General features: G+C 58.9%; 1 long non-coding RNA gene across 1 annotated transcript; it reads left to right on the top strand.

Annotated features, from left to right (window-relative positions):
• The first annotated feature begins 1,993 nt into the window (after window positions 1–1,993).
• LOC309639589 lies at window positions 1,994–21,018 on the top strand. The gene is made up of 3 exons (XR_014251769.1): window positions 1,994–2,764; window positions 2,803–3,635; window positions 13,446–21,018. It is a non-coding gene; the product is annotated as an uncharacterized lncRNA (long non-coding RNA).
• The last annotated feature ends 4,444 nt before the right edge of the window (window positions 21,019–25,462 follow it).

Raw genomic sequence — 25,462 nt, 5'->3', positions numbered from 1 at the left:
AGCTTCATTAGTAGGCCAAATTTTAGTCAGAGAAGTAGTCAATCTTCCATTTTCCCTGCGTTTTATATCATATAACAATAATGCTATTCACATAAAAACTACATGTCTAGCCAAGAGAGTGGCTCATGATCACCAGACATGCCTTGGGGCCTCATATAATTTTAACCGGAAGGGAAAGCGTCAAACAGAGGCTGAAAAACGGCCTTTGCTGCCAAATATGCTTTTTACTTGGAGGAAGAACAAAAGAATCCTGGGGAAGAGACAGAGGTTTCATGGCTTTTCAAAATGCAACAGAGAAGAAAAAAACGTATCTGTGTTCAGGTGGCGTGAGACCCTTCTCACACGGCCCTGGTGTCCTGCTGTCCCTGTGACAGGAAGACAGGAAGCTCGCAGCCGCGGCCTCTCCCAGGTCAAAGCCGCTATCAGGCTCATCCCAGACGACACGGACCAAGACTGACACAGTGGGCTGTCGGTGAATCTAGCTTCACACCCAGAAATGAGGGGCTGAAGTTCATGGGCGCAGCCACCTTTTGTGTTTTCATGTACTGTGCCTGGAAAACATATTAGCTGAGACTACCTTAATTTGGAATTTGGAACAATTAGGCGTTAATGATATTTGGCTGGTTCAAGTTCACTTTTAGACTTTCTAGTGAGAAAGGGGTTTGCGAGCAATTTAATCACTTAAAATAAGAATGTAAGTGGTGTTAAGGTCTTTGGGAACATTCGTTGTTTGCATACAGATAAGCCTGCTAATTATGATTTTTTTCCTATTCATTGCAGTAGGCCCAGCAGGACTTTGACTTGAAAATATACCATTACCAATTAGTTCCTGTAACTACATATACTTGAAAGGAATAAAGTAAATTTTTAAAAAGTATACCCTCTAATCCAACCTCTCACTAATTTCTACTCACTCCACTTAATCTACATAATAGCAGTACATGGTGAATTCCCTGGCGGTCCAGTGGTTAGGACTCTGGGCTTCCACTTCAGGGGGCACGGGTTCGATCCCAGGTCGGGGAATTAAGATCCCACAAGCCGCACGGTGCAGCCTAAATAAATAAATAAATAAATACTTAAAATTTTAAATTAAAAATAAAAAGAAACGATACATGGCTCATGTACGTGATTCAATGACACTTTCCAAAGTTATTTTCAAATGCGCTCTACGTCATTTGCTATTCAAAGCCATCCTGTGAGGGAGGTGAGACAAATCAAACCCCCAGTCAACAGGTGAAGTTACTGAGGCCTCGGGGGGAGGAAATTGTCTCTGTTAACTTGTGGGGCAACAGGGCTTTCTCCCTGTGCTTGTGCTTTGAGGAGAGAGAACTGACATCCATCCACACATCCACCCACCCATCCAGCCATCCATCCACCTGCCCATCCACCTATCCTTCCATCCACCCACCCACCCATCCATCCATCCACGCATTCATCCACCATCCATCCACCCATCCATCCATCCATCCACCCACCCATCCATCCATCCATCCATCCACCCATCCATCCACCATCCATCCATCCACCCATCCATCCACCATCCATCCACCCTTCCATCCATCCATCCATCCATCCATCCACCCGTCCATCCAACTTTCCATCCATCCATCCACCCATTCAGCCACCTTTCCATCCATCCATCCACCCATTCAGCCACCTTTCCATCCATCCATCCACCCATTCATCCACCATCCATCCACTCTTCCATCCACCCATCCATACATCCATCCATCCACCCATCCACCCATCCATCCACCCATCCATCCACCCATCCATCCATCCATCCACCCATCCATCCATCCATCCACCCACCCACCCATCCATCCATCCATCCATCCACCCATCCATCCACCCATCCATCCACCCACCCACCCATCCATCCACCCATCCACCCACCCACCCATCCATCCATCCACCACCCATCCATCAATCCATCCATCCACCCATTCATCCACCATCCACCCACCCATCCACCCATCCACCCATCCATCCATCCACCCATTCATCCCCTGTGCCGCATCGCCCCCCATGTTTGGTGACCCTCCTCTGCTGGGGGTCATGGACCCCTCCTGCTGCCCCCCACCGTTGTGCTTAGATTTGGGTTTCTTTGCGTCTGTTGGTTGCAGTTTCCTGGCAGATATGCATCCTGGCTGGGGCAGGTGGCCCAGCAGGTAGGTTTCCTTCTGCCCCTGTGTCCTTCAGCCATGCTCCTGTCATCAGGCCCCCTTGGCCAGGCCATCTCCTCCCATCCTGGATGTTGGTGACAGATGGCCTGGTATTCCCCTCACATGGATTTCCTAATTATTCTTGGAGCCAGATCCAAGCGGAAGATGGAGGCAACGCCTGTGGCCCCCGCTGGCCTAGCCACCCCTGCCTGGAACTTCCTTGTGGCCAGAAATCTGGAAGGTGGGGCCTGCAGGGGAGAGGCCTCGGGGGAGGGGTGTGCTTGTATCCATCAAGCTGCACGTGTGGGACCCGTGTGCTCTTGTGATGGGGCCGTGGCTGCCAGGCTGAGGGGACTGTGATGTTGGGGGTTGAGAAGGGAGGGGACTGAGTAACTCAAGGCCCCATATTTGTAACACTTTGGGGCTTTTAGCCTGAGTTACCAGCGATGGCACTTTAACAGCTTTCTAAGTTTTCTGTGTTGTCGTACTTGACATTCACAATGACCTGGAAGCTGTGCGCAGGCAACCCCAAACCTGATGTGCAGCGGTGAGGCATGTTCGGAGATGGTCCTGGAGAGGCCCAGGTGCGGCCAGGACAGGTCCGCACGCGCTCAGCGCTCTGCCGCGGCCAGGACAGGTCCGCACGCGCTCAGCGCTCTGCCGTCCGCTCTGCCGTGTGCTGGTTGCTTCCCCCTCTCAGCCCCCGGCCCTACCCGAGGTCTCCCAGGTCAGCTCTGCTCCAGGCCCGTCGTCCCCAGGGCTGGGGTGGGGGTGGGTGGCCAGGCCAGCCAAGGGGCGGTGGGTAAGCAGCTGCTGTATCGACACGGGTTCTGCAGGTGAGCGGATCTGGACCCGCGCTTCGTCCTGCGGCCCGGGATCCGCGCGGCCCAGGTTCCTGCGCGCGCCGGCTGTGTGGGCGCCGGGGGTGCAGCTGCCCCCTCCATGGAACCTTCTCCTGGGACTGAGCTGAGCTGCCGTCCTCCAGCCCACGGAGGTGGGAGCGTCAGGCTGCTCTGGGGAACAAAAATGGCCACGTCTGGTCGCAGAGCCGTGAAAGGCCTGCCTTTCTCCTTAGGGTTCCATGGGAGTTACAGGGTTAAGACCGAGTCATGTGGCAGCAGGCACTGGAGGTGGTGGTCTAGTGATGCATCTGAGGAAAGTCTCCGACAAAAGAGGTTTTAAACCCCATTAACCAGGAAGCCCATTAACCAGATCATTTATTTCCTGATTATTCCATTAAGCAAAAATTTCTGGATTATGTTTTGATGGGCTTGTGATGAAATCCCAGGCAGTGTTTCTTTAATGAGGAGGCGTTGGGGGCCGCTCCCCCTAAACGGTGGAGCTGCCTGCCTCACTGGCTCAGCTGGGAGGTTAGCCAAGGCCCCAGCCGGGGCAGCAAGGAGATACAGAAAGATGCTCGAGCACAGAGCTAATTAGGGGGACCCGGGGCAGAACGTTTGGCTCCAGAGGGTGAGTGGAGACGGGCGTGTGGAGGACGGGAAGCCGCTCAGCGGAGGGGCGAGATGGGAGATGGGGTCTGGATCCCAAAGCAGGAGGCGCCCGGGTTGTGGACAGAAGTCAGCACAGGCCTTGGACACTCCCGGGTCACAGGGCGTTTCATCGCAGGCCTCGTCCTCATTGGAAGCACTTGTGTTCGTGCCAGGACCCCTCTGGGCTCTGGGAGAGTAGTCTGGTTTCGTTCAACCCGTGGGACGTCTCGTCCCTGCTCTCAGTAAAGAAGTCATCACCCACAACTGGGGGGCTGGCCCTTGGCGACTGCACGCGGGGACTGGAAGGGACCCCAAGGCCTGAGCTCAGCAGACAGTCATCATACCTGCTGTCCCAGCTCGACAGGTTGCGTCCCGGGGGTGGGTGTGTCCGAGCGCCCAGCGAGGGCCGGGCTGGGAAGGCGTTATTACAGAAGAAAATGTACCCAGGCCCTGGCCTCCAGGAGCCCCCGAGAAGGGGAGGAGAGCCAGGCGCCTAAGGGAACGGTGGACCCTTGCTCCTGACCACAACCTGACAGCTGGGCCTGCGCACACACGTGGGGGGTCACCAGCCGCGCCCCAGGGACGGGGGCTCCGTGCTCGCGCCCTTTTGCTCTCTTGGCCCACACCCCCGACGCTGCGAAGAAGCACGGATATTTGGGACTGCAGTTCTCACAGGTTGCTACGACCTAACGGTTTTATTTCTGTCCGTACGTAGAAGACTTACCCTCTCCGTAGCCCTTTCCCTCGCTGGCTGGGCACTCTGCAGGGCCACACCAGCCTCAGCCCCCCCAGGGGCCTAAAGCTGAGCTCGTGCTCCTTCCAGGTGCCTCGAGTTTGTCCAAGTGCCGTTTCCCTGTCACCCAAACTCGACACCCTCCCGTGGCCCCAGAATCACACTCTCCTGGCCGCCGGACCCCACCTTGTTCTCCGTGTGCACGAGGCCTGTGCCAGGGACACCCCTGGACCCCGGGTGGTGAGCCCGGCCGGGCGGGTGGGACCCAGACGTACCAGAAGCCGTGGGGAGAAAGGGGGGACCTGGGCTTAGGGTGCTTTGGCTGAACCGCGGGAGGCGAGTGTGGGGGGATCCCGCCGCGCCGATTCCTGGGGCTGGGGGCTCCGGGGAAACACGTCGACGGCGCGTGCCTGCCCACTGCTGACGGCCCGGCGTTAACCGGGCAGCGGCGGCCTCTCCCGGACCAGACCCGTCAGTGCCTTTGCTCCCGAAATCTGGGTGCATTGTCTCCTGTCTTTGGTCTTGGTGGGTGAGGAGCATTACTTTTGGTACTAAAGTGGTGGTTTGGAAAGCAAATTTGCCGTCGCTTTTAGCAGGGCTTCGGCTGAGGTGTGTTCTGTGTCACCACCTTCTGAGGCCGAATCTCAGCTTTGCTTCAAGTGTGGGTTTAGGACATTGAGGTCCTGTGAGGCCCTGTTTAAACTGTAAGCTCTACACAAGCCTCCAGGAGGCCCGTGAGCCTGGACATGGCGACAGGACGGAAAGAGTTGGAAGAAGAAGACGCTGCCCTCCCGGACCCTGTCTGGCTGTCGTGCCCCCAACCCCCGACCGCAGCCCCTCCTCGCGAGATGCACACGATGGCCATGAGTGTGGCTCGTCCCCTCGCCGGCAAGGGCACGCGGCCGAGGCGGGCAGTGACGCCCCGTCCCCACAGACGCAAAGGGACCCGTCCACCCTCTTTACAGCGGCGGGAACTCGGCCCCGCAGAGCCAGCAACTGGCAGGGCCGCCTGGCGGGGAAAGGCTGCGCTGGGTGGCGTGGGTGTCTCCGTGGTGGGGCCCTGCTCTGTTCCAGAAGCTTCCGTGACGAGGCCCTGTCCTTGGTCATGGGTCACTGCGGCGTGAAGCCTGGGGCATGTGGCCTCCGCAGAGTCCGCTGCCCGGGAGCGAGGCGCCGGGAGCCTGGCGTTCTGCACACCGTCAGCCGAGGCCAGCTGACGGGAGAGGAGACAGGGGACAGACGAGGCCCGGTGTCCGAGAGGCGGCAGCTTAGCACCTGCCCCTGAACTTGATAAGACGCAGATCCATGCTGACTCAGTTAGACGTCTACACTTCCTTCTCTGCATCTGAGAAAACAAGTGCTGGCCTCAAGGGCCACTCAGACCATGCTCTGTCGCCATGAAGCAAAGCTTACAGTGGCCTGGGGGGTGACAGAGTCTCAGGGCCCCCTCTCACGTGGCTGACAGTGGAGCTGACACCACATCTGCTGGGCTCTGTGCTGTGGTTTGTGCCCCGTGGACGGAAAGGCCAGCGGGCAGGTGACCCTGTGACAGGAAGTGCCCGAGGCCACCGTGTCCTGTCTTCCTCTTTGTTTGAGAGAAAAAGCCAAAGCTCCGGGGCTGCCGCTCACACCGTCATGCCCTCCCCCGGGCAGTCAGTGGCCTGTCCTCCGTCAGCAGGACCCCCCCATGGGACTCTGGCGCGGCCGTAGCGGGAACTCCGCAGTCGGCTGAGGCCTGCGGGGCTGCTGGCCGTGGGGCCCGAGCGTGAGGAAGGGATTTTCCTGACAACCCGGGGAAAGGGAAGGTCAGGCCCTGAGGAGGGCATGACGGCACGGAAGCCACCTGCAGAGGTCGTTTTAGAGGCTAAGGGGCGGGGGCGGGGTCACAGGTGCCCAGGGCCGGTGGGGAACAAAGGAAGGAGAGGTCGGGGGTCCTTACAGCACGTGGTCCAGCTCAGACCCGGGACAAGACCTGCTACAAGAGCTGCGGCTGTGGCCACATCCGAGCAGGGCCTCCAGGGCCCCTCAGGTCCTAGCGCCGCAGCTCGGGCCTCCCGTTCCTCCACCCTGAGCCTGAAACCACCCATGGGCCCCGCACCGGGGGGCCCACCTGGTCCCCTTGCCCAGATGCCCTGGTCAGACGCCTGTCTCCGCCTGGGTCCTCCCTCCACCTGGGCCTGGCCGGCCCTCCCTGCCTTCTGACGGGAGCCCCCCGGTGCCAGCCAACCACCCACCTGGATTTGTTTTTTCAAGAAGGCATTGTTTATTTTATCTGCTTTTGGTTCTGCCTTGCCTGTTCCTTGTCACCTGAATTTCCTGCCAATCCTTTCAGCACCTCCTGTTGGGACCTGCCCAGTGAGTCTGGCAAATTGGTTCCAATTAGCATGACTGTAAACCCGGTGGGCACACAGGGCCTCACACCCAGGTGCCTGGTTGGGCGGGAGAAAAAGTAGGAACGTGGCAGGAAAACAAGGAGGGAGTCACCGGAGGCTGTCACTTCCCTGGGCTGCCTGCACCAAGTGCCACAGCCGGCGGCCTAAGCGCCTCACGGGGCTGGGGGCCGGACGCCAAGACCAAGCTGTGGGCAGGCTGGTGCCTTCCGAGCCGTGAGGGGGCATCTCATCCCAGCCTCTCCCCAGCTTCTGGGGGCCGCCCGAAATCGCTGGGGTTCCCGATCTCTGTCTGTATGGTCATGTGGCCTCTCCCTAGATGTCTGTGTCCGAATGTCCCCTTTTCACAAGGACACCACTCATGTTGGGCGAGGGCCACCCTGCTCCAGCCCGAGCTCATCCTAACCAGTCACGCGCAAAGAGGGGCACCTTCAGGGGCCCTGGGGTAGGACTCCAGCGCGTGCATCTGGGGAGACACACTCGGCCCCTGGCGGAGGTCTGAAGGCAGCTGCCGGGCTCGCTCCTACTTGCCGTCCGGTCCCCAGCGGGGCTTCCTGCGCTGCTCCTTCCCTCCCCCCTCCCCCCCATCCCGTCGCCTCTGCCCAGGCCCGGTCCAGTCTCTCCAGGGTTCAGCCTCCGCTTCCCCAGGGACTGTTCTCCTACCGACTGTCCCTCCTTTCTCTCCTTTTGGTCACTGAGACAAAATGTATTTACACTTCCCTTGGTAACAGGACTTAATTCACCACAGTGCAGACTGAAACTAGCCCAGTTTACACAGAAGATAACATGAGTGTATTCTACTGCGTGATCTTTCTTTAAAACCCTCATTTAACCTAACAAAAGTGAACAGCTGGGCAGGATTTCTCTAGAAAATTACAGAAATGAAAGCTGGCCCCCGTGGACCGCCCAGGCACGGTCCGCACCCTGACTCTGGGGGCCTGAGCCCGTCCGCGCCCACGCCAGGGGCAGAGGTACTGCAGGCGGAGCCACGGCGGGGCTGGACGCCCCATGTTCACGTACTGGCTGGCTCTGGGCCGGAGGCGCAGGGATCTTCTCCGAAGTTCTCATCCCTCGGCCCTGCTCTCTGGCTCCAGGGTTGGCAGCCGGCCGTTCCCGACTGCTGCGGCTGGACAGTGTCCTGTCGCTTTTGCTTTAAATCCTCTCGTGTGCTGCGTGCTCCCTGAAGACGCGGTCCGCACCCTGCCGGGCCCCTCGCAGATCTGCCCACCCGCGTCCAGGGGTGTGCCAGCTCCAGGGGGACCAGGAGCCTGCCCGCCCCGCCTCCTGGGGGGCCCTCCGCCCCTGACGGGGCACTGAGCGTGTGAAGGCGAGGCCTGCAGAGCCCCGCGGCTGAGGCCTCGAGGACCCCGCGCGGACCTCCCGGGACTTTCCACGGTCACCCTCTCCGTGCGGCCGGCTGTCCTGCCCCCAGAGCTCCCCGAGCCCCACGGCACAGAGCAGGAGGCTCTAGGAGCGGGCCGTGACTCAGCCGGGCAGGAATGTATTCTTTGGCATTTGCTCCGAGGAGCTGGAGTTGGCATTGCCTCTGAACACGTGGGAGTCCAGGCCGGACGGCTCTGCGTCTGTCACCTCCCCCAGGGCGGGGAGGCTTCAGAGGCCCTGGGGGCCCACATGGCTCGGCCCTGGGACTTGCTTCTCCAGGGCTGGCAGAGGAGCTGCTTTTATAGGATTAGCAGCAGCACCTGGGAAGCTGGGGAAGCAAGAGAAATGGAAATTCAGGGTGATTTTGCCAAAGGCCACTTAGGCTTCTGTCCTGTGACTTTAAAATTAGGTTAGTGAAGCACTAAATCTACCTCCGACGTTCGGTTCCGACGGTCACACCTAGGGAGACACCTTCAGCACGGGACAGCGTCTCCGTGACTATGTGGCTGGGCGCCACCCGCTGAGTCACCGAGTCTGAGCCCCACGCCTGCCCCGCTGCGGGAAACCGGCTTCTCCCGAGGCGGACCGGCCTGACCCTGTCTTCCCGCAGAGACGGAAGCTCGTGGAAGCCGCCTTCCGCGGCAAACAGCAATCCCAGGCTACTGATCTCTGAGCGAACGCGTAGACGAGTAAAGCAACGAGGGAATGCACGTGTATGAGACGCTGCGCTGGGAGCTGGGAGAACTGGGAACAGAGGCTCAGGGGAGAGGCCCTGCTCCAGCAGCAGCTCCCCTGCGTGGAGCCGTGGGCCTGTGCCTCGTGCCCACGTGTTCCGTGTTAACTGGCAGTGAAGTTTCATTCCCGTAACTCACCACCGTCAGGGTGACACCCTGGACCCAGTGGCAGGTCTAGGCCCTACACAAGGCCCTGAGTTCAGGCTCACTTCCCCGAGCCGCCTCGTGTCCCCTCCCGTCCCTTCAGGCGCCGCCTGGCTCCACGCACTGTCCCCCCTCCGGCTCTGAATCCTCTCAGACCGCACTGAGGTACAGCGGCTGACAACCTCAAAGAACCGCCGGGTCTCCACGGCATGCGTGCTCCCACCCCGTTCTCCGCGCCCACGGAACACATCACTGGGTGATCCCAGCATCCTTTCCCACTGAGCCCAGACAGCCCTGAGCCTGGCGCTCCAGGAACCGCTGCCCAGCAATCACGTTCAGACACCGAGAGGAGGCCTCCGCCTTCCCGCCTTAAGCGAACGGCTTGAAGAAGCTGATGGGATTTCAAGCCTCTGCTGGAGGGCTGTCCGCCTGGCCCCCTCGAACCACATCATCCGAGAGAGCTCGCCTTGCCACCGAGGACCGTTAGAAATTCCAACATCGCTCTGGCCTGCTGATTCGCGCAGATGACTCTCCAGGTGGAAATCCATCTCCTTATTCGAACATGTGGCACAGCTGCCTCTAGCTTAGGAGCCGCCCGCCATTGTCAGAGGCTGATTGAAAACAGCGAGGCTATCTCTTCCCCGGGGCTGTTCATCAGTTTCGTGTGTTTGTGCAGTTTGGCTTAAAAAACGAAGTAAGGAGTTAGCCCGAGTCCAAACGCAGTGCACGGCCACGTGTAACTGTGAATCCCTGGCCGGTCAGGAGGGTGTTGCACCTTCCTGGCCCTTCGGCAGGTGTTGGGTGAACCTCAGAAGGCTGGCCGGCGGTCCCTGGACCAAGACACTCCACCTGCGCCCCACCGAAAAGTTTCTGCCCGATGGCCTCTCCCTCAATCCTTGGCAAAATTCTGTGAGATACCCAGGAGTTTTGAACTGCTGTTTAAACCACACCTTGTTTATCTTCCTAAATGCTAAGTGGTAGATGGAAAGCACATTTCAGAACATTTGGTGTTCCTGCAAACACGGAGACGTTTCTTGATTTATTCCCAGCTCTTGAATCAACAGTCCTTTTGAGGTTGCCGCAAGTGGGGGGGGGGTCACACAGTGGCTTCCACACTGGAGCCCTGCCACCGGGAGGCAAGTGACTTCTTCTCCTCCCCCCTCCCTCCTCCCCTCCTTTTTTTTTTTTTTTGCAGCCAAAAAAGCTGCATTGTTTCCACTTGATGGTGGCTTGGGAGGCCCCATGGCTGGAGGGCGAGGCTGAGGCACAGGCCCCGCCCAGGGCTGGGAAGGCCCCTAGTTGGCTTGACATACTCGCCCAGTAGGTCACGGAGTGTGGTCAGGGGGCTGCGTCTCCTTGGAGAGTCTCCACTCCTGGTTCGGAGTGGTTTCGGGAAGTCACGGAGACAGGTCTGCAGGCAGAGCCAGCTGTCCGGAGCAGCAGGGCCTGGCTCGGGGTCTCCCAGGCCAGGGCAGCTCCGTGGTTTCTAGGGTGAAGCCCCCTCACCGCGAGACAGCGCTGCACCTGCTGGAAGACGCGTGTCCGGGAGACACTGTGGCCAGCTTGCGGGAAGACTGGCCGCCCCCTGCGGGGCCTGGGGGGAGGTGGTCCAGGAGGATCATTCTTGGGGATCTGGGGGCCCATGGTGGTGACAGCCAGCAGCTAACCACGAAAAGGGTGTCGGCTGGTCCTCGAAGCCAAGAGGACGGCCCAGAGGCTGCGTCTGGAGGGGAGCTGAGTGGGACCCTCGGAGATGGCTGAGACCGCCGGGCGTTGGGGCCGGTGACTCTGAGAACCAGACCCGCTTTTCCTCCGCACTGGAGGCCACAGGTCCCCTGCTGCCTGGGTGCAGGGCTGCCTAAATACTGAAAAGTGTTAAATCAAGCTTGCAAATTGTATAAACTCTGCCTTCATAACCACCTGAGAGCCCAGCTCTGAACTTAGACTTCTTGGCTTTTCTAGGCAAAGTGGCGACAGGGGAGAGACCAGCTCAGGTGCCCGTCTGCTTTCCTCAATCTCCTCCCCACCGACTTGACCCCGGTCCACCTGTCCAGCCGACGCCGCCCTGGCTGTGTGGTCTGTCAGGGGGACGATTTGGGGAGGGGCTCCGAGGGTCTGCAGGGGTCAGGGTGAGGGTTAGGGCTAGCTTGGGGCAGGCCGTTCTCCCCAGGAGGGGCCCTCCCGCCTGAGGCCACGGGGGTCCTGACGGGGAGGGGCTGCCCGCCCTGACGGGGGTGAGCGGGGCCAGGTGCCCCTCGATTGCTGGCCGTGGTCACTGGTGTTTGGGCCCCTTCTCTCCCCAGGTGCCGAGGCTCAGCGAGAGCTTCTGGAAGCAGCATGCAGGGTGAGGGAGGTGTTGTCCACGCAGGTCTGAAGGAGGGCGGGCTTGGAGTGGCCTGCAGGCCGCGGGGCACTTGGGCACAGTGGCCGAGCCTGTGCCCGGCTTACTGCTCCTTCCCTGCCTCGGCTGAAAGGGTCTCCACCCTCTCGGTGGCCCGGGTCAGCCTCTCTCCCACCTCCTGGCCACCTGGTCACCCCGCTCCCCTCTGACCACCCACAGACCGTTGTGACCAGACATCGCCCGTTCCCCGGACTCACCGCTTCCCAGCCTCCGCTCGTCACCTCCTGACGCAGCTCAGATCCCGCCCCAGCGCCCTGGGCACAGGCAAGCCCCAAGCCAGGCTGACGCTCAGACGTGGGGCGGGGGGACCATGGCTGGCCCGGCGCCATCAGGAATGAGATCCAGGCTTGCGAAGGGCGGGGCGGGGCTAGGGAAGCAGGTTCAGTTCCCGGCACCAAACAGCCCTCGTCGCCCCAGGGGGCTGCCCAGTTCACTCCCCTAGGGACGGGCACCCGGCCCTCTGAGATGAGCCCGTGAGGGGACGGAACAGCGCGGCCCAGAGCTCCGGGCCGGGGCGCCGAGAGGCTTAATGGCGCTCAGCAGGCCGCTCCTAATTGCCTGTGGAATTGAGGGCTGATTCTCAGATACGACCCCAAGGAGTGATTCCACCCAACGGGCTGAAGGCGTCGCTTCCTCGTCCATCCGCGGGTGGGGGAGGGGTGCTGCTCACACAGGCCCCGTCAGGCTGCGTGGGCAGCGCCCATGGACGGGGCACCCCGGCCCCTAAGGCAGCGCCGCCAGGGCAGAGCATCCGGGCCGGGGGCAGGGCCTTGGGCAGGACCACAGCCCAGGCCTGAGGCCCCACCGCAGGGCATGCGGGTACGGCTGCACCGGACCTGGCCCCCCTGCGGCGCCCTCGCGGGGACCTGCCCCGCACCCCCAGGGTTCACTGCTCGCCACGGTCACCTGGGCCCTCCGGGGGCCTGTGGGTCGGCTGTTAGCACGCAGACCCCCTGGGCAGGGTCCCTCGGGGATTTAACTGGGCTTTTCTGGGGGCTGCATATAACGTTTGTGAGAGTGAGCAAGCGGAAAGCACACAGGACCGGGTGCAGGTGGAGGGCCATCTTACACCTGCTCAGGAGGCAAAGTTGGTTTTACAGAAAAGCGAAGAAGAAAGCTCTGCCGCCCTCCGCCTCACTTCCGAGGGCTGGAGGGCGAGGCCCGCGCTTGGTCTGATCCCGCCCCGTGCTTGGTCTGATCCCGCCCCGTGATCTTCACCGTCAGGCCTCTGGCCTCTGTCTGGGTGACCCCGTGTCTGCCGTTAGCAGCAGTTCCGCATCGAATAGCGGTGACATTCCACGGAGTGCACGCTGCCTGGGGGGTGTCCAGGTGGTGAGGATGCGCCACGTGTGGTCCCCATTGTGGCCCCGCGGGTCTGCACCAAGCAGGAGGGACCGCACGGTGTGCTGGGCGGGGACGGGACGACGTCCACCGCGGCAGGATGTGGGAAGCCAGTCGGTAGCCTTAAGCCTGATTAAAGCAACTCGCATCGCGGGGCACGGCCGCCCCAGCGTCGATCCTCCTGCGGGGCCTGGACCGGCGGGCCGTGCCGCGAGGAGAAACCAGGGGCACCGGGTAGGCCAGGGCCTGTTGGGGGCCTGTGCGGAGGCAGCAGACAGCTCCTCAAGGGCGGCCAGGCGGGCGACCGGCCTCTGCCCTGCCAGGGGCGGCGCCAGCTTCACACCGGCCCGAAGCAGCAGGGCAGTTTCAGTGACGACCCAGGACTGGGCAGCTCTGATCGCAGGAGCTTTTCCTCATGTTGCAGCAAATCGCTCCCCTGGAACTCCTGCCGTCGTCCAAGCTCTGTCCTCGGGGCAGATGCACCAAAGAACTCCCTTCCCCACACTCTCCTCTGCCCCGCAGCTGCGTCCGAGCTGTGTCCCGGTGGCTTCGGTCCAGAGCTGAGCACCGGCTGGAAATTTGATGATGTCAAGACTATTATTAATTCTGTCTGTGTGGTAATAGATTTCTACTAATGTTCTTTTTAAAAATCTTTATTTTTCAGGGAAAAATACCCAAATATTTATGGATGAAATATGAAGCCTAGGATTTCTGTGGCTGGCGGGGCAGAGGACACAAGGCTGGCTGAGCTGGTCACTGTGGAAGCTGGAAGGGGTCCCGTGGGGTCTACAAGGCCATTCTCTCTACCGTTTCTGTTCTCACTTGTCTGTAATATAAAGTCAGAAAATGGGCCCGGAGCAGACGCGCCCAGTCTCATATCTTGCGTCTTGACTCTGAGAGCTGAAAATGCAGGCTCCTTGGGGCTCTCGCATCATCTGGGCTGGAAGGAGGACCACCCAACCCACCACGGCCAGGCTGCTGTCGCCAGGCGCCCGCCTCCCGCTGATCTTCCAGGGAGGGGCCCGGACCACTTGGCGTCACCCTCACAGAGTCCCTCCTGGCTTCGCAGCTCTAACTGGATCCGGTCAGCACAGTACCCATCGAGGGGTTAGGGCCCCAGACTGGTGCCTGGGCCGAGTGTAGTGGCTGCATGGTGGCCTTGATGCTGCCAGCCCAGGAGCGGGGACCTCAGTTTCCGAGCGACACACGGAAATCGTTTTTTGGGAGGGAAGAGAGATGTGATCGGCGTATAGCCCTCCCAGCACAGGCATGGAGTCGAGGGCAAGTTCTCTCGCGTCCCAGAGTGTGTCCACGCCAGACACATGTGCAGCCAGCGTGTGTGCTACCCAAAGCCAGCACGTGTGTGGACACTCCCCGTGTTTCTCTGATGTCCACTGCAAGGGTCCCTCCAGGGAAGCTGTGGTTGGAGCTGGGGACAAGGGGACAGCCGCGGCGTGCGGGGGTTGGACGCCCGGGGAGGGGGTGCTTAGCCCAGGTCTGAGCAGGTCCGGCTGCACCTTCCTCGTTCTGCCCACGTTCTGGCCGCCTTTGCGTCAACACACCTTGGCCCTGGTGGCTCTGTCTCCCCGTCCTCCTCATCTGAAAAGGCCACGTGCCACGGGCAGCCTCCGAACGCCCCTCCTCGCCAGCCAGGGGCTTCCCAACCTTCTTAACCGAGGCCAGTCCTGCCATGAGAAATGGCCCTGCTGTCACAACAGCGTACACGGAACACGCAGATGGGAGACGAGCTCGTCAGGTGAGCGATTCCCCAATAGAAATCAGTGTCTGTTGCAATCGTAGAAATGGACATTTCTATTCCATTTTTTAATGCTAGTTAGGACTCATGACGTTGATTTCACAACCAGCTAATGGGTGGTGACCTGCAGTTCTCAAGTCACCTGCAGCCTGGCTGAGCTCACAAGGGAACTCCGTCTACGCTGGCCTGATGGCCGCCGCAGCTGGACACCTAGCCCTGCCCAGGACCTGCTGACCCAGGGCGGCCGTCCTCTCCTGTGAAGGTGCCTGGGGGACCTACGTTCCTTTGCCCGAAGCTTTCCTCTGTTGTGGCCACAGACCAAGACGCCATCGATATTACACCAGACAAAGCACAGCAGAGCCTCAGCCGACTGTTATGGATGACTCTGAAAATGTTCTTTTTTTTTTTTAACTGCGTTTTCCAAATTGTCTCCAGTGGATCACCTCACTTTTAAAACCAGAAAGAAAATCAAGGTTAGGAGAAAGCAGCATAAAACAGGGCCACTGCGGAGTCCGCCCACGTTTCACGGGACAGCGGGTGCCCGGCTCGAGGCAAAGCCTCTGTCTGCGGGGGCCCCATCCCTCCCGCGGGGCTGGCCCCGGTCCTGGCACACCTTCCCCCTGGGACGCGACGGAGGAGGAGAAACTAGACGGTGGCCCGGCCGCCCACCCGCCCGCGTCCCCCGGCCCAGGCGGCCTCCGCGTCGCAGCTGAAGCCTGGCTGGCGTGAGTCCCCCACTCGCAGGTGGGCAGGGGCTCCCCTCGCTTTTCCTCGGGGGCCTCTTCACCTTGCCTGCACCCCAGCCGGGTGAGCCGCGTCAGTGCCTCTCAGCCGATCGGAGCTTCAGGCCGCCACCCCACGACCGGGCTCAGGCCAGTCTCCGCCTGGAGTCGCGGACCGCCCGCGGCCACCCGGCCTTCAGTGGCAGCGATGGGGTCGCCCGCGTCCCGAGCAAGCGTACTGCTCCCGGAGCCGAGTCGGCCGAGGGAGCGCTCAGCTCACCCCTGAGAGCAGCGCACGGACAAGGGGCTCCTCCGAACCCTGGAGGCAGGAGGGATGGAGGGAGAAAGGGGTGCCGAGGCCCCATGCCGGTCCTGCTTCCCGTCTGTCTTCTGCTTCATCGTCTCCAGAGGCTGAGAGGACGGAGTGCAGCCCTGATGGTTCTAGGCTGGGACACGGCGGTGCAGCAGAGGCTGAGAAGAGGTGGGACAGGAGACCCTAGGGGTGACCAGGGCTCAGAAAACCTAACAACAGACACAGGTTGATTGATCTGACTTCATGAAAGTTAAGAGCTTTTGTTCGTCAGAAGACACCATTCAGAAAGTGAAGAGGTGCCACAGACGCGGCATCTGCCGCCACGTAGCCACAGATACTGGGGACACGAAGAACTCTTACAAGTCAATGTGGAAAGGCTAACAACTCCTTCTTCCAGGGGGCAGAAGATTTGAGCAGGCCGTCCACACAAAGACATCGGGAGTCCAGCCAGCATCTGGAAAGGGGCTCGGAGCGACCGGAGGTCAAAGAGCTGGCGAGCAGGTGGGTGTGGAGCACGTGGGGGCCCACAGGCCCGACGGAGGTGTGAGCGGGCAGCGCCGCAGGGAACCGTCCGGCAGCGTGCACGCAGCTGAGCCCACGGGGCTCTGAGCCCATCTGCTCGGCTCCTGGTGCACACCCCATGGAACGGGTGTGTGTCCACTGGGGGTGTGGGTGGGTGTGTTTGTAGAGTCTTGTCTATAAAAAGAGCCAAACTCTGGACACAACCCAAACGTCCATCGGCAGCAGAACAGATCATCAGTTTGGTGTGTCCACACACAGGACACTACGCAGCACTGAACGAAACCGGCCCCTTCACACCGTGGGACGGCTCTGACAGGTCAGATGAGAGCAAACAGACACGGTGACACACGTGTCGGGAGCCGGCACAGGTGACCTACGGTGACCGAGGTCAGCACAGGGGCTGACTCTGGGTGGGGCTCGGGGCCGCCTTCTGAGGTGCTGAGGAACCTCCGTATCTCGGTCTCGGTGGAGGTTTCAGGGCGGACACTCATGTGAACATTCCCCAAGCCGTGCACCTGGCTGTGCGTCTGTTGTACCAAATGTAAAGGCTCACAGGCCCTGGAATCAGGCCTCCTTGGGTTTGAACTGGGGTCTGACCCTGCTCTGCTCCCGGACCGCCCTGGGCCTCGGTTCTCACCTGGGCAGTGGGGTGGCAGCAATGCCCAGCCCACAGGCTGTTGTGAGGATTAACATGGATCAAGCTTGGAGGCCCGACTGCCCCGTGGAGCTCAGGAAGCACTGCTTCTTCAACTGTTTGGTTATTCATTCTCTCCAGGTGGTCAGACTTGTTTGCCGTGGGCTGGCGCCATCGCCACCCATTTCACATTCTTCCCTATCACATGGCCTCGTGGCCTCATGTTTCACTCATGCGTCCAAAACCAGGTCTCAGGAAGTAGCCCGTCTGCGAGCTTTCTTTTCTGTGCAGGCTTTGGTTGCTGTCATGTACGGTGCGTAAACATTGCTTAAAAACCTGGCACCAGACACAGCTGTGCGTCCACATGCTAACAGATTAGGTTGACCAAAGGGTCCGAGTAAATATTAGAAACTGGACACAAAGCTGAGTTACAGGATGAGATTTTAATTTAGAGCTGCTTGATATACTAACAATTTTTTTTCAGCATGGGACTGAGAAGTGTCCTACATCTGGAGAATCAGATTGTATCCATCTCCAGAAAAACCCAAAGGAATGCTTCTTCATAATTAACAAACCAAGATTCAAGCCAACACATTTCCAAGGTCCAAACAAACACCCAAGTTAATCAACCCAAACAGAGTGACACAAATCTAGTAAGCAGGGATCCAGAAACCCTGCGGGAGCCAAGGCTTCTAACCGCGTTTCCTCACATCCCCCAGGTCCTCTTCGCGCCTGTGTAGGGGACACGCCCGGCTCGCATAGCTGTACCAGCCTTGCGTGGACTTTTTGTGGCATTTGCTGTGAACCTTATGTTGTGTCTTCAGGTGTGTTTTGACCAAACAGCATCAAGAAGTTGGAGAAGAAGCGTTACTGTGTTTCCACCCCAGGATTCCAGGAACAGTCACCCCTGCAACCCCTTATTCTTTGGGGAACTAAGTAATTAGTCCTAAATCCTGTAGAGGGTGAATAGTATGAACGTGTTCTGTGTAAACGCACACACGTGGGAGGAATGATGTCTGCAGGGTCCTTGTATTTGAAGCTGCGGATGAACAGAAGTGAGCAAGCAGGAGGCCCCTTTGGGCCCCAAACGGTGCCTCGATGACGTGACTTCCGGCTTTTTCGGTTGGGCACCTGGGGAGGCACTGGGACAGGCCATCGAGACGAAGGGAAGTGGATTCGACCAGGCCGGAGCCAGACCGGCTGAAGACAGAGCATCCCCAGCCCTCGCAGGGGCCGCAGGGAAGGGGGCGGCGGCGGCGAGCGCAGGGCGGACGCTGAAGGTGCAAAGGGCGCCCGTCTTTTACAGCAGCATTCGGAAGCCACGGTTCACTTGACCATCGTAAGTTTTATGCTTATTACGGAGGGGAGCACTTAAAGCTGTCGTGGTCACGGCGTGAAAACTCACGGGAGCAGGAGGCCGGGGTCTCGTTTCCTGTCAACCCGGGTACCTGTCTCCTTCCTGCCCTGGAGGTGGGTGAGAACGGGGGCGCTTGGCCCCCGTCTCGGAAGCCGACGTCCTGGAGGTCTCAGCCGTGAGACGCCATGGAGGGTGACCTGCCATGACCGACGGCCCGCGTCCGGGAACAAAGGTGCGTGGAGGTTGCACGGGCCCGAGAGCGCCGTCCTCCTGGGCGAGGGCTGAGCAGCGTGGTAGCAGCACCCTGCTGGCATGTGCTCTTGGCCACTGGACGCGAGACGGGAATTAACCGTCCTGCAATTTGTCGTCTGGCGGGGCGCTTTGATACTTGAGAGACGGGATCTTTATTTCAGAAACGCCGTTCGGCCATCGGCCCCATTCTTCGCTGCTCTAATTTCTCCCAGAATTATAATTAGGAACCGTTTGAGCGAAAAAGAACATGCAGTCTCGAGTGCCCCAAAATGACTCAGCCAGAGCCCCCTGGGTCCTCTTTCGGGAAGCAGCCCTCCCACTCCCCGGTGAGCTGACCTTGCTGCAGGGCCTTCCTGCTCTTCCCTTCTCTCTTTCACCACTTTTCAGCTTCCCTCCTAGCTCTGACTGTCTGAATCCAGACCCGCTGCCTCAACCCCTCCTTCCCAGCTGCCTCAGTGAGACCCACAGATAGATTTGAGAAAGGATCGGGCACTCCGTGCTGACCACGCAGGGCTGACCAGCACCGGGGACACTGCCAAGGCACAGGAGGTGTCTTGCTTGCTGTGGCCTTTGCAGAGCGCCACGTAACAGAAATTGCCCACCATGCAAGAATTTGCACCGTGGAAACTGGACAGCTCAAGGCTTTTTTTCTCCAGAGAGCCAATGGCTGAACATTTTCCAGCTCTGCACTGCCTATAATATGAGAGGAAAATAGACAGAAAAGAGTAGGAACACAGAAAATGTAAGGAGCAGGGGAAAAAACCCCTAACGTATATTCAGAAAGATAGAAAAAGACATTGCAATCACATAAGAAAGAGAGGCTAGGTTAAAGGAATTATTCAGAGTTTAAGAAAGAGCTCTTGGACATTAGAAAAAATGAAGCACAAATAAAAATTCAAAGGAGGAGTTGGAGGTAAAACTGAAATATCCTAAAAAGTAGAAGAAAAATACAAAGAGAGGAGAAGAAAGAGATTAAATAAATTAAAAGATCTGTCCAAGAGGCCCAACATCTAAGTAAAGGAAGTTCAGAAAACGGAGGGCAGGATACAGTCAAAGAAACCATGCAAGATGCTTCCACGGATTGAAGCGTTTCGTTTCCAGACTGAAAGAACCAAGTTCCTGGCCCTGTGAGTAAAGCACGCCTGTTTGGAGACCCACCTTTGGGACATTTTGGAGTTGAGAACTCTGAGATAAAGACCCCAAGAGCTTCCAGAGAGAACACGCAACTTCCAGAGGGTCAGGAACGGGAAAGACCCTGGAATCTTAAATAGCAACACGGAACTCAGGAGACGGTGAGAAATGCTTTACTGTTCTTTTAGGAAGATAATTTCCTACCATTTGAGGAACTGCTTTATCAATCAAGCATGAAAGAAGAGATATTTTCAGACATGTATGGAGGCTCCTAGAGGATGTGCGCCAGCAACCTGAGAGTGTAAATCATGGAGGAGGAAGCCTGGGGCCAGGAACCCAGGTGCCCAGCACAGGTGGGAGGCTGAGGGCTCCAAGGACAACGGGAGAGGATGTCCTGGGTGACAGTTTTCCAGTGGCCAGATTCACGTGTGAGAGCAGAGAGCGCAGGTGCGTGCCCCCAAGGAAAACCCGGAACCAGTACAAAGTCTGGTGCGTCTCGCTGTCCGGGGAGATTAGCGCCAGGGACACAGGCCTGTCTCCTGTGGTTTCACTGTCCTAAGCACGTGGCACTCCCCTGTGGTCTAACCCCTGCTGCCAAGCCCACCGCCCTTCCCGCCCACTCAAGGGCAGACCTGGTGTGAAGGAAACTTGGAGATTTACCCAGGTGCCCCGCGACAGTTTGCTACAAAAGGCGTCAGGAGGAAATTGGAGGAAGTGGGATATTGAGGGTGACTCTTACCTTCGCTGGGTATGAAAGTGGTGTTGGGGTGATGTTAGGAATAAGCCCTCGCCTGTAAGAGGCACAAACTGAAGTATTTATGGATGAAACGACATGATGTCTGAGATTTGTTTCAGACTCCAAGTGTATTTATTCGTATTATGTAAACTTGTTCAGTTTAAAAGTGAGTTTTTAAAAAGTCATAGCACGTGTCTTGTGTTGTCTAGAAGAGGAGGGTGGCGATGCCAGGGGGGTGACGGCCATGCTGCCAGTCCAGGTGTCCCCGTGGCATCCACGTGGATGTAACAAAGCCACCCCCGGGGTGAGTCACCTACTCTAAGTGCGAGGAGGCAGGGGAGGGCGTGTGTGAGGCCTCAGAGGTGAGGGTTCAACGCCCCGAACCTTCACCTTCCACAGTAGGACGTCAGCAGATGACACCTAAGTCTGAAAAATCTTAAGTTGGCAGTGAAACACGTTTTTTAAAAATTGGAGGTAGAAATGAAAAGGAAGTGGAAAGAAATGGAATGGGGGCCTTTGGGGAGCGAGAGGCAGGGTGTGATGCTGTTCTCTTGTTGCCCAGCAAGCATAAGAATACGCCTACATTTAAAGGAATTTGTTAACTTTAGTAAAAGTAGCCAGTGCGGTGATCAACAACAGAGAGGGGCCCGAAGCCAGGGGGCCTCACCGCGCACCAAGGAGAGAAATGAACATCGCTCAGGGGTGCGTGTGAGCGCCCCAGCACCAGCGCCCAGGACTCCCTGTGCGGGAGGGCCAGGTGGGAGGCCCCCCCCACCCCGCCCTGCAGGGCACGGGCTCCACACGGTGGGCCCTTCCCCTGAGCACACTCCCTGCTGACCTTGAGGCCGGAGCTCCCTGAAGACCAGGCTGGTGCCGGGGGAAGGCTGCCCTCGGGAGGGGCCCGGGGGACGGGGGTCCTGCCCTTTAACGCTCTGCCCGGCCGGCCTGCCTCGATAAGGAGCCTCTGCCTTCGGCTCTCCGGGCAGCAGAGTTCTCCAGCCACCCGGGCTGAGCTCCTGCCGTATCCCTGGAGTGGAAAGGAGACTGAAAGTTTTAACCCCTAAATGGTTAGGATTTCAAAAATAGGATCTGGCAAACGATTAAACTAAATTGCATACCTAATGGCTTTCACTTAAAATAATGTTAAAGCAAAAGCGATTCTGTGTTTACCTGGGAGGCACGGTGCGTCCGACAGCATAGTTCTGTTCTGATTTCTCACAAGGGAGGGTTCTACCCTACAGACCGCTTGTGCAAAATACTGTGAAGTGAAGTTCTTGATGTCTGTTAGGTCAAGAAGTATTTTTAAATGGCGCAAACGGCCACCGTGGGGAGTTCTTCACCCCTCTGTCTGCCTTCGGCCCCCAAAACAGACAGCCCCCGCCGATGCGGGAAGAGCGAGGGGGTGCCAAATGCCACGTGGGCCCTGAAGGACTCCCGGCCCGGACGCGGCCACGGGGCCCAGAGGCCTGGGTGCGAGCACCGGAGGGCGTGACTCAGGCCTCCTGCTCCCGGGCCCGGGTCCACGCACCGGCGGCCAGGCTGGCCCGGCACAGGCCTGTGCCCGGCGGGCGGCGAGGTGGCCGCGGGGACGCTGCTGACCCACGGAGGGCAGGGCCTCGGGGGACGGGGCCCAGAGGCCGAGAAGGGAACACCTTCTGGAGGAATCCAAAGGGCCACAGGTTAGAGCCGGCCGCGACCGGGCAGCCCTTGGAAGGAGCTGGGAAACCACGTGCAAAGTTGCAAAAACAGTGGAGAACCCGCTTCTTAACAACCTCCCCCTGCATTCTGCAGTTTCTGAGTTCACCCCCAAATTGACCTTCACTCAGAGCTGCCAAACAGCTGTTCAAAAGGCGAGGGTGGGACCCCCGCACAGCGCGGCCTGGCCGCCCAAGGCTGCACGGGGGCTGCAGCAGGAGGGCACCGAGGGGTACAGCATGCGGGGCGAGCCCATCCCTTGCGCTCTGAAGTCACTTGTTTTCAGGTGTCCCAAGTTAACTGGGAGAAAGAAAAATGAGAGAGAGAGGGAGAGGGAGAGAGAGAGAAGGGGAGAAAGAGAGGGAGGGAGAGGGAGGTGAAAAAACATGGTCATAAATCTGGGATCTGTTTTTATTGTTTTTATTGGTGCTTCTATTTCAGATTTTCAGTTTGGAAAAATACTCTTTTATGCATTCCAGGCACCTCAGTGCTGGCTGAGAGATAATGATAAATGCAAAAAGCTTTAAAAAAAAAAAAAAAAAAGGAAAGTCCTTCTCAGATCCAGGAGAGCAAATCCTAGCAAACTTGCCTCGGGCCTTCCGTCACTTCGAATCTAAATGGTTTGCTTGAGCGTCCCCAGCGTCAGTTCACTCCTGGCCTCTTGCGCGGGTGTGGACGTGCTGAGAGCATCCTGGCTCCTGGAGAAGCTAGGTGCCCTGCAGCGGCTCTGTGCTTCCCGACGCCGTCCGGGGGGCAGGTCTGCCAGGAGCCCTTTGGCAAGGCTCCGGGGGCAGCTCCCTTCGCGTGGAACCATTTGGGAAAAAGGGTTCAAATGAACGGGAGTGGAAAAGCGTAAGAATGTGACAAACTGGGGCGCGCCCTTCGCAGATAGGGGCAACACGCAGGGTGCACGTCTGTCGAATGTGGGCACCGGGGCTCTCGAGGGAGAGGGGGCGCGGGAACAGAGCACTCCTTGTTCGCAGGTTGGATCTGAGGATTCCGGACCTAAACTGGGAGGCCTTTTACACGCGGCTGTGGTTTCCGTCCTGCCTTGCCATGAAAAGGCTATTTTTGCCGAGCTGTGTAAGTCTGTGTGCGCGGTGGGTATGCGTGGCTCACAGATGCCAGGCCTGAATGGGTGGGTTTTAATTCGCTCCAGCTGTGCGGGCCGGGCCTCTCCCCCACCGCGGACGGTGAATAAAGGGATGGGGCGGCAGGTGGGGGGGTGAGGGCATCCCTTTGAAGCAGCTGCAAGCCATTCAGTCACATGAACTGAAACGAGAAGAGGGTGAAAAATCCAAGCCTGCGAGTCTGCCTTCTTCCACAGCTGTGTTCACACAGCTCGGAGAGACAGCCGCCCAAACAAAGCCGCCCCTGGGCCCCGGCCGCTGCCGGGAGGGAGAAAGGCAGTCACTGTAAGCCCAGGTATTCGGTGAGCTGGAGGCTGGCTGGGGGGACGTGGGCGCCAGCAACACCGCCAGCGGGAGGGCGCTCTCGGCAGCTGCGTCCCCACCACTGCGTCCTGGTGCATCGTCAGGCCGGGAATCCAGCTTCCCTGGAGGCCCCTGTGGCCGGGGAGGGGGTCTGGTCACCGAGGGGCCCAGCCCCCAAGGCCGGGCAGGAGGGGACTCCTCCAGACGGCCTACTGGGCAGCCTGCCCACCCAAAGGATTGCCAAGGGCAGGTTCTCCCGTGAGCTGAGAGGCGGCCAGACAGAGAGCGGGAGAGGGCGGGGCCCAGGACGTCCAGGGAAAGTGACAACCAAGGACTCCCAGACCAGCCTGCAGCGGAGGGGCGAGCACCGGTGCCCCGGGCCTGGACAAGCCCCTGCCTGCCCCTCCCCTTTCCACATCCCAAGGCTGGTCAACTCCAGCGTCCCCACAGGACCGCGGGGAGGCCTGGCGCTGAGTGCATTGGTCCACACTCCTGGCCACACGCTCCCCTTCTGTCCACGGAATGCTGGCCTGCGGGCTCACTCCAGGGGCGGTGAGGCCCAGTCATGCAGGGTGGGGCTTTGAAGGATGTTGAGGAGTTTTCAGCAGGCGAAGCATTCCCCAGCATGACATGTGAAAGTACCAAGTGATTAAGCATCGGGCTTCTTCTAGAAATAAGGAGACCCTCCGTGGCTGAAGAGCACAGTGTCTGAAGCGGGGCGAGAATGAAGCAGGAACTCAGCCTGGGACCCCGGCCTCTCCCCTGGGTGCCCTCGTCTGTACGTGCACAGCTGGGCCACATGTGAGCCTGGTCTCTGGAGACTTCAAGAACGGCCTCGGGGCAGCAGCGTGGGGCAGTCTTCCTGGGTCTGGCGGGGCTGCTGGCGTCTGGTTGTGGGGTGGTGGGGTGGGCACAGCTCTGGCTGAGGGTTCCGGCTGCGCGTTGCCCAGGTGGGCAGCCCTGGGGCATCCCTGGTGATTCTGTTTTCAATCTCTTTCTGCCTAAAGTCATTAAAGTGATTTTGCTTCTGACTTAGCCATGGGCCACCAGCCTCCCTGGGGGAGGGACCAGGCCGGACGCTGGGGCTGCGGTAGGTACCGAGGCTGCTGCTGGCACAGTAGGCGCTCGATACACACTTGCTGGGAGAAAAAAGATGGACGGTCTCCGCATTGCTGCAGCAGGAGTGTGGCCTAGATAGAGCAGGGGGCCCGGGACGCTGAGACGAGGGAGAAAACCTGGAAACTGGCAGAAAGAGGGGCCGGGGGATGGAGAGGCGCTGGCGGGCTGGGACACAAAGTGGGGGTCGGGGTGCTCCAGTGGGGCAGCTGCCCAGCAGCAGCGGAGCGCACAGGACGGACCCCGCACCTGTGGACGTGCTTTCAGGCGGGGCGTTCCTGGGAGGGAGACCCAGGAGGGGCGTCTGGAAGGGTCAGCGTCTTCCTGGATGTGCCCGGTTCTGAATTCCTGGCTGCGACAGCCTTCAGGAGCCCCTCTGGTTCCTGCCACCTTCGCTCAAGTGTGCGGGGAGCAGGAGAGAGTCGGAGCTGGGGTACCTCGAGGGCTGATGGGGGAGACTCTGTCCCTCCCCCAGAGCTTGCTTCCTGAAGTTTGCACTTAAGCCCCCAGGAAGGCAGCCAATTAGAGATCTATTTGGGTAAATAGTATTCTATTCTAAAAATGCAGATGTGTGTGGACTATTAAAAGGCCAGCAACCTAAGTGTCCATCAACAGATGAATGGATAAAGAAGATGTGGCACATATATACAATGGAATATTACTCAGCCATAAAAAGAAACGAAATGGAGTTATTTGTCGTGAGGTGGATCGACCTAGAGTCTGTCATACAGAGTGAAGTAAGTCAGAAAGGGAAAAAGAAATACCGTATGCTAAGACATATATATGGAATCTAAGAAAAAAAAAAAAGGTCATGAGGAACCTAGTGGCAAGACGGGAATAAAGACACAGACCTACTAAAGAATGGACTTGAGGATATGGGGAGGAGGAAGGGTAAGCTGTGACAAAGTGAGAGAGTGGCATGCACATATATACACTACCAAATGTAAAATAGCTAGTGGGAAGCAGCCGCATAGCACAGGGAGATCAGCTCGGTGCTCTGTGACCACCTAGAGG

The sequence above is a fragment of the Balaenoptera physalus genome, assembly GCF_965194825.1.
Source record: "Balaenoptera physalus genome assembly, chromosome: 12".
NCBI classification, from domain to species: Eukaryota; Metazoa; Chordata; class Mammalia; order Artiodactyla; family Balaenopteridae; genus Balaenoptera; species Balaenoptera physalus.
Note: the sequence above shows the minus strand (reverse complement) of the source record. Positions and strands in the feature narration are given on the sequence as shown.